Raw genomic sequence first — 9,215 nt, 5'->3', positions numbered from 1 at the left:
CAGTGTTCAAGAAAGAACTGGATAAGCACCTCCAAAGGATACCTGATCAACCAGGCTGTGACTCGTACGTCAGGCTGCGAGCAGCCGCGTCCATTAGCCTGGTTGATCAGTCCGGCAACCAGGAGGCCTGGTCGACGACCGGGGTTCGGGGACGCTAAGCCCCGGAAGCACCTCAAGGTAACCTCAAGGTAGGTATGCATGCAAAAGACTATGCATGACTAATGAAAATACAAATGTTCATGAATAGCAATCGCACAAACTGTTCTAGTGCCATTGTAATGTTTACTATCGGAGTATGGATGATACATTTTAGTGACATTGGAATGCAAAGGTTTTAATTGATGTACTTGTGGTATATGTATGCAGATGTTCTAACAATGGAGGTTTTTAAACTGTTTTTAAACAGTGCCTACAAGTTTAACACAGTGGTATTATTTAAGTTATAGAAAATCAAATTTTCTGTTGAGTGAAAGAAAAATAATAGAAGCTAGGCAGCTGTTCACACTCCACTAATCCATACTAAATATAATCCAAACAAATTAAATCTCACCTAATCAATCCTAGCCTAACAGTGTATTATATAATAATAATAATAATAATAATAATAATAATAATAATAATAATAATAATAATAATAATAATAATAATAATAATGTTTACTTAGGAAAAAGTACATACAAACAAAATGAGTTACAAGCAGAATGTTGGATATATACTATTATGCCTAAAGCCACTAATACGCGCAGCATTTCGGTAAAGATGTGGGGAAAAAACTTAAAACTAATTGAGATCAAAAGCATGAAGTGAAATGACGAAGAAAAAAAAAGAATGACAATAATGACATGTTGAATGGAACAGCAGTTGCAACAGAACAGCAGATAGCAATTTTAACTAAATAAACAGATGGACTACAATTTTCTTTAAGTTTATACATGGCAAATATCAGCAGTTTTACAAGTTAGTGATTTAATCATTGATGTTTGATAATAGCAAAGACATAGGTTGACATTTAGAAGGTAAGGTAGGTTATGGCCAAATATAAATACAAAAACCATTTGTTCTGTATGATATGTACAGTACTGTATATGCAAATTTGGCACTTTCAAGTTCTACCTTAGCATCTACTACATCTCTATATCTACCTCCTAAAGCTTTTTTTTTTTTTTTTTACCTGAATTTACAAGAGGTAGGTTACAAACCATGAACAGTTGGACCTGAGGTCGCTCCACTAGCAGGGTGAAACATCTGGACATGTTTTTTAATGCTGTATTCCTTTGTTCATCTAGCAGTAAATTAGGTCACTCAGTTATCTGGGGGGGGGAAACCTTGGCTACCAAGGCTTCCAGTCCCCAATGATGGGAACCACTGCTTGTGCTCTCAACATGGACAAAAAACCAGCGTTGAATGTAATGAAACGCCATTTTCTGGGTGAGACCCGGAGGCTCCCCGGAGCTTAACCGGCTGATATGCTAATGTCAGACTTTGGCATCAGTCATGTGTATGGAGTTCTAGGGCCTACCGGGGACCACGAGCCAGAACCTGGCCCCCTCAGAGAGGCAAGGGGAGCAATGGCCTATAGAAACCCCCGTGTGGTTGGAAGCATTCTATGTCTGCCATCGACCGGGTCAAGCATCCAGAAAGGTAAGCATTCCAAAACAAACCCCTATTCTGGTGAAAATTGCTACCTAAAGCCGAACTAGTGGATAGAACTCTTCAATAAAAAACAAGGAAACTAGCATGACGTCATACATCACCGCGCCGCTGTCTGCGCAGCTCCCCCCTCCCCGGGAGGGGGAAGGGGGAGCCCCAGACCTCCCACGCCGGCTATCCACCCATCAGTTCTGAGGCTGGATGTCAAAACACGCGAAAAACGCCGACCGGAGGGAGGGAGAGTTGCCGGGGAGCCTCCGGGTCTCACCCAGAAAATGGCGTTTCATTACATTCAACGCTGGTTTTCTGGGGGGAGCCCCGTCGGCTCCCCGGAGCTAACTACCCACAGAGGAAGGTCAAAGGGACAGAACCGGGAGGCTGACACCACGCACCCCCCAAGGAGGCGAGACAACCGGCAGCAAACGCCAACCCAAGGCGCCACAGCCCCGAAAATCCCGGGAACAACACGAGAACCACGAGCAGCAAGGCCACGTCGCCCAGACGGCAGCGAGAGCAGCGAAGCCACGAACGCCACAGGCATGAGGGAAGAACACAGACAGCTTAGCCGCAAGAACACGGCTGACCACCCGGGACACTATCACCCGCGAACTGGGAAGAACAGAACCGGATCAACGCAAAACGCGCTCCGGACCCAAACGCCGTGGCACGCAAACAACAGCAGAGGGCCGCCACTGAACACAAAAACGACACACCCCCGGCCCGACCAATGAAGCACCAACAAACCCTGGACCCCTCCAGAATGCAGCAGCCCCACCCCGCGCCAGAAAAGATGGAGACTGCTGCCACCAAACAACCAAAACGCTAAAACCGAAGGGGCACTACCAACCGAGGAGAAGACAGAGCACGCTGACCAGAGACCAGGATGGTGCAAGTGGCGCACGAACAGGCCGGAGGTGAAACGACGCACAAGACAGCTGACTGACGGTGCAGAAGTAACACCAAGACCGAAAGCAAGCTGAAGCGGCTCCGCCCGCGCCGCACGAAAAGAGGCGACAGTATGCGGCAAGATGACGGCCCCCAACCCCCACCAGAAAACCAAGCCGAGAGTAAACCAAGCCAACAAGAGTAACCACCTAAGAAGGGACAGGAAAAGGAAGGACCGCCAAAATACCCCATACTGCCGCCAAGAGAAGCACGCAGGTGGGACACCTACCACGAAGCCACCCGACCACCAACCGGAGGCGAGACCGCGAGGCAGAACATAAGCAGCCCCGACAAGGCCCCTCCGAGCCCAGGAAACAGGCGGAGCCGCGGGAAGATCTCGGGCGCAACCAACGAAACCCAGGCGGTACAAGGAGATGGAACGTCTGCCGAACAGAAAATCTCCCCAAAGCATGCAAGCCCGCCAGGAGTTCAGAAACGACGGGTCCGACGTGAGACATCGCAAGACCTCCCCAAAAAAAAAAAACCAGCAGGGCAAGCTAGGAAACCAAAGAAGGCGGAAGGGTCGCCGCCAGAACAGTACCCGAACCAAGGGGTACGAACAACTGCAATAGACCGAGTCAAAGAAGCACATCACAGGACACAGGCTGACCAACACCTAAGAACACACGCAGAATATCCCTGCTGCAGAGGAGGCAGGAAGAAAGAGCAGAAGCACAAAAACCCCAGGAGAACAACCAGGGGTGGACAATCAGGCAGGGACAGAAAAAACCCCACGCAATCCCCAGGCACAAAACGGCAGCAAAGTGCCACTCCACAACCGGACACAGGAACAAGGACACGCCACCGTGAAACACGGTACCAATGCACACGTGCAGCAACAGCAACAGGCACCACTGCAACATGCAACATGTAAATAGCAACTCCCTTCTGCAAAGGCAGTGAACGGAGCATGCAGACCCCAGACAGGGCCAACAGAGACACGACAAAACCCTGCAGGCCCAGAAATCTGCACCAGGCGACCGACGGCGGAGAAAACCCCGCTCGATACCTACTGGATGAGGTACTGGGAGCTCTTTCACACCTCAAGCCCGGCCCAAGACCAGACTAGACCGGCCAGAGGGTGGCCCACCAGGCAGCTGCTAGGAGCGGTCCACCGGCCCACATACCCCTACAACCAGGACGGGCCGGAACTGCCATACGAAAACAGGCTAGTGCGCCCTGGAAGTCCACAGATGAACCAGCAAGAAAGCTTATGCTCGCAAGTAGGTCGTGTAACAAGCACACACCTCTGATGGTAATACAGTGTTCCCCAAAAGTGCCAATAGCACCACTGCACTCCACTGGTACTATCTCGCAAGTTCTACCAGATAGGCGGGACCCAAGAGCCAGAGCTCAAATCCTGCAAACACAGCCAGGAGCCTTACCAGGTGAGTACAGAACCAACCCTACAACCCCCACACCTCACAACATTAAAAAAGGAGGGTCCCCTGAATGACTCCAGCATGGGTTGGACATGCACATGAGGGGGACAGGAAGGGTTGAAAAAGGGACAGTCACTGATGTGCGAACGGTCTCAGTCGTACAAAAGATACCTAAATAAAGACAGGTAAATAAACAACACCGCATCCAGCGCCCGGCCAAAAGACGCCAGACCGCAGAAACTCACCTGGCGAATGGTGGCACGAACTTGACACGATGCAACCGTGCCCAGAAGAACCTGGGAGTACCGCCAGGTGAAGACGCCAGAGCCGGACCCTGCCGGACCCGCAGGAGAGCAGGGAGAGGCGAAGGAGGCGTCTACACCCATGACACAGGGAAAACCGCGGTGTCCTCCCCACAACTGGGAACCAGGACACCCCCGGCGCGAAGGGGCACATACCACAGCCAGGGAGAAGAACGAGAGGCGAAGCACTGTAGCAAAAAGGGCGCAAAACACCAGCACTAAAACACCGCCCAGACCAAAACAAACTCCACGGCGCATGCGCATAACACGCTGGCCGAACCGCACACCCTCCCAGCGGGAAGGCGCCAGCCAGGACCACTGCACGAGAAAAGTAGCCAAAAGAGGAAGCAGGAACAATAAAACCGGCCAAAGAAGCAAAGAGCCCAAAAAGGACCCCAACCGGGCGACAAGTAGCCCAACCGGGCGACAAGTAGCCCAACCGGGCGACAAGTAGCCCAACCGGGCGACAAATAGCCCAACCGGACGACAAGTAGCCCAACCGGGCGACAAGTAGCCCAACCGGGCGACAAGTAGCCCAACCGGGCGACAAATAGCCCAACCGGACGACAAGTAGCCCAACTGGGCGATAAGTAGCCCAACCGGGCGACAAGGAGCCCAACCGGGCGACAAGTAGCCCAACCGGGCGACAAGTAGCCCAACCGGGCAACAAGTAGCCCAACAGGGCGACAAGTAGCCCAACAGGGTGACAAGTAGCCGAACAGGGCGACAAGTAGCCCAACAGGGCGACAAGTAGCCCAACAGGGCGACAAGTAGCCCAACATGGCGACAAGTAGCCCAACAGGGCGACAAGTACGAGGAGCCGACAGACGTTCCAATAATACGGGAAGTAGCGAAAAATCTTCCCGTACCCTCGAGAACACAGAAAATACTCAGAACACAAGGGACACAAGGGGCAAGAACGAAGGCACCAGGTAGATAAACAAAAAGAAAAAGAAAACCCCGCAGGAGGACAGCGTACCCAAGCGGAACAGAGCCGGCCACTATGATTGGTAAAGACAAGCTGCACAGTACCCTGCGCCCCAACAGTGCAAAAACTGCCCCTTACTCTAAGGCGAACAAGGGAGACAGAACACCCGAGCACACAAAGAGCGGCCGAAAACCAAGCAGTAAACGGCCAAGCAGGGGCAGGACCCAAGGAACTTGTGGAAGGTGGCCCCAAGCCCCAAGGGCAGTACTTACAGGCACCTAGGGAAGGGAACCCTAGGCGCATGCAGCCCGAGTACTGGAGAATCACTCCCGGCTCACGCACCACCTAGAAAACAGACACCACACTCTAGGTACAGTGCTGAAACAACCACTGGAGCCGGAGCACATAACCATTGCCTATAGCATCAGCCGAAGAACTGATGGGTGGATAGCCGGCGTGGGAGGTCTGGGGCTCCCCCTTCCCCCTCCCGGGGAGGGGGGAGCTGCGCAGACAGCGGCGCGGTGATGTATGACGTCATGCTAGTTTCCTTGTTTTTTATTGAAGAGTTCTATCCACTAGTTCGGCTTTAGGTAGCAATTTTCACCAGAATAGGGGTTTGTTTTGGAATGCTTACCTTTCTGGATGCTTGACCCGGTCGATGGCAGACATAGAATGCTTCCAACCACACGGGGGTTTCTATAGGCCATTGCTCCCCTTGCCTCTCTGAGGGGGCCAGGTTCTGGCTCGTGGTCCCCGGTAGGCCCTAGAACTCCATTCACATGACTGATGACAAAGTCTGACATTAGCATATCAGCCGGTTAAGCTCCGGGGAGCCGACCGGGCTCCCCCCAGAAAATAACTGAAATACAGTATTAAGTTTAGCTTTACCAACTCCTCTCATTTCTGGTAATCTCATTATCATTTATTATGGTTTCCCAAGATGCACCCCACAACAGTGTACTAACTCCATGTTACTTATTTACTCTTAAGTGAATAGAGCCATTGGATGTTAAGTAAATCTTGGATAAATTGATTATGAGCCAATATCTATGTACTCTTACAAGATAAACAGATGTGTGATATCACACTGACATTTTAAGTTGTATCCTGGAATTTTTTTGGATATTACTGTACTCTGCTCAACTGTTAATCACTGACGAAATTGCTGCTTCAGCAAGTATCTAGTTGCAAAGTGGTTAGACCAGACCACACACTAGAAGGTGAAGGGACGACGACATTTCGGTCCGTCCTGGACCATTCTCAAGTCGATCGACTTGAGAATGGTCCAGGACGGACCGAAACGTTGTCGTCCCTTCACCTTCTAGTGTCTGGTCTGGTCAACATTCTTCAGCCACGTTATTGTGACTCATCGCCGGCAAAGTGTTTAGTTCAGTCAGCTCAAAGTTGATTTGACCTGGGTTCAATTGCTGGGCAGGCAAGAAGTTCGGACACGTTTCTTTACACCTAATGCCCCTGTTAGCCTAGCAGTAAGTCGGTACCTGGTAGAGTAGTTAGCCTACTCTTATGGGTTGCACCCTAGGAAAGTTCAGTTGTTGGCTAAGGGGATCTTGATAAGCATGGCCATATTAAAGTTGTACATTACTTGGTTGCCATAAAATACTGTACAGTTTAAGTAACACATGTACATTACTACTTGTATAATCTAAAAGTGATTATATTGCAATTTGTAAGTTTTATATGTGGTGTATTATGTTCTCATTACTTAGTAAAATAAAATCCAGCCCATCAACCGTGAAGAGCTCAGTCCCCCAGGGTACTGTGCTTGCTCCAGTACTTTTTCTCATCCTTATATTGAACATAGACAAGGACACAAGCTATGGCACTGTATCATCCTTTGCAGATGACACTAGGATCTTCATGAGAGTAGGCAACATAGAGGACACGGCACACCTCCAATCAAATGTAGACCAGGTCTTTCTATGGGCTACAGAAAATAATATGGTGTTTAACGAAGATAAGTTCCAGCTCATGCACTACGGAAAAAATTTAAATATAAAAACGGAAACCACGTACAAAACTCAGGCAAATCATAACATAGAACGAAAAGGCAATGTAAAGGATCTGGGTGTACTCATGTCGGAAGACCTTACCTTTAAAGAACACAATAAAGTAGCCGTCACAACTGCAAGAAAAAAGGCAGTTTGGATAACAAGAACTTTTCACACTAGAGATGCTGTACCGATGATGATACTTTTCAAGACGCTAGTGCTCTCTAGAGTGGAAAGGCACAATGACAGCCCCTTTCAAAGCTGGAGAAATTGCTGACCTGGAGAGCGTGTAGAGATCCTTTACTGCTAGAATCCACTCAGTAAAACATCTAAACTACTGGGACTGACTAAAGAGCCTAAATCTATATTCCCTTGAGCGCAGATGGGAGAGATACATAATAATCTATACGTGGAAAATAATAGAGGGGCTGGTCCCAAACATGCACACAGAAATAACATAACATGAGGCCAGAAGGCATGGCAGGATGTGCAGAATACCCCTGTTGAAGAGCAGAGGTGCAACAAGTACTCTGAGAGAGAACTCCATCAACATCAGAGACCCGAGACTGTTCAACATACTTCCACTACACATAAGGGGCATAACTAGCCGACCCCTCACAGTGTTCAGGAGAGAACTTGACCAACACCTCCAAAGAATACCTTATCAACCAGGCTGTGACTGGTACGTCAGGCTGCGAGCAGCTGCGTCCAACAGCCTGGTTGATCAGTCCGGCAACCAGGAGACCTGGTCGACGACCGGGCCGCAGGGACGCTAAGCCCCGGAAGCACCTCAAGGTAACCTCAAGGTAGTTAAGCACCACTGGGTCTGACAAGCAAATGTCTGGGTGACTGCATATTAACTTGGGGACTTCAATGAGGCTTTCTGTCCCTCACAATGGTGTACCATCTTACATACGATGTACCATACCATTTCATACTATATCACAGGGGTAGATCAGGCAATGTATTCCATAAATTTATGAGATATTAATTTGAGCTTGATTTGATTTGAATTTTGGGGAAACTTCAGGGTTATCTGAATTTGTAAGATAGTGGCAGACAAGAACATGAAATTTTGCGTTGATGTTATTGTAAGGTTATTTTATGAAAAATTTAGACCACAACAAGAGCTTAATGACCAACTAGTATGCATTTCTGTCCAGTACATACATATTTTATATTATATTATATTATATATATATATATATATATATATATATATATATATATATATATATATATATATATATATATATATATTTATATATATATATATATATATATATATATATATATATATATATATATATATATATATATATATATATATATATATATATATATATATATATAAACAATCTCTATCTGGAACCCGTAGGTGCGGGGCTCAAAATTCCACCTCCGACCGGCTCCTCGGCCGAGCGGGAGCCAGTCGGCTGAGCGGACAGCATGCTGGACTTGTGATCCTGTGGTCCCGGGTTCGATCCCGGGCGCCGGCGAGAAACAATGGGCAGAGTTTCTTTCACCCTATGCCCCTGTTACCTAGCAGTAAAATAGGTACCTGGGTGTTAGTCAGCTGTCACATGCTGCTTCCTGGGGGTGGAGGGCTGGTCGAGGACCGGGCCGCGGGGACACTAAAGCCCCAAAATCATCTCAAGATAACCTCAAGACAAGATCCTGGGGGCTCGTGCAGCCCAAGCTCTCCTTCAGGAGCCTGGGATCGTTCTTGGCCTTGCTAGGGTGGTTCTTCTCTGGCCCCAACCACGACGGTCTCCGGGTTTGGAGTCCTTGTGCCCTCTTTTCACCAACATCGAGGTAAACTCCAGAGATGGAACCCCCTAGGGCCGTTTGTTATTGCCTTCAACCTCGTTCTAACAGTTCCTGCGATGGCGCTGGAATCAATTGTATTGGCGTTTGCCTTTCCATTGGAGAGACTCGGCACCGTGGAGAGGGGGGGACGTGCTGCATGGGTGACAACCTCTTCCCATATCCACCTACC

This window comes from Procambarus clarkii, chromosome 11 (genome assembly GCF_040958095.1).
Source record: "Procambarus clarkii isolate CNS0578487 chromosome 11, FALCON_Pclarkii_2.0, whole genome shotgun sequence".
NCBI lineage: Eukaryota > Metazoa > Arthropoda > Malacostraca > Decapoda > Cambaridae > Procambarus > Procambarus clarkii.
The sequence above is the reverse complement of the archived record's forward strand: the minus strand, read 5'-3'. Positions refer to the sequence as shown.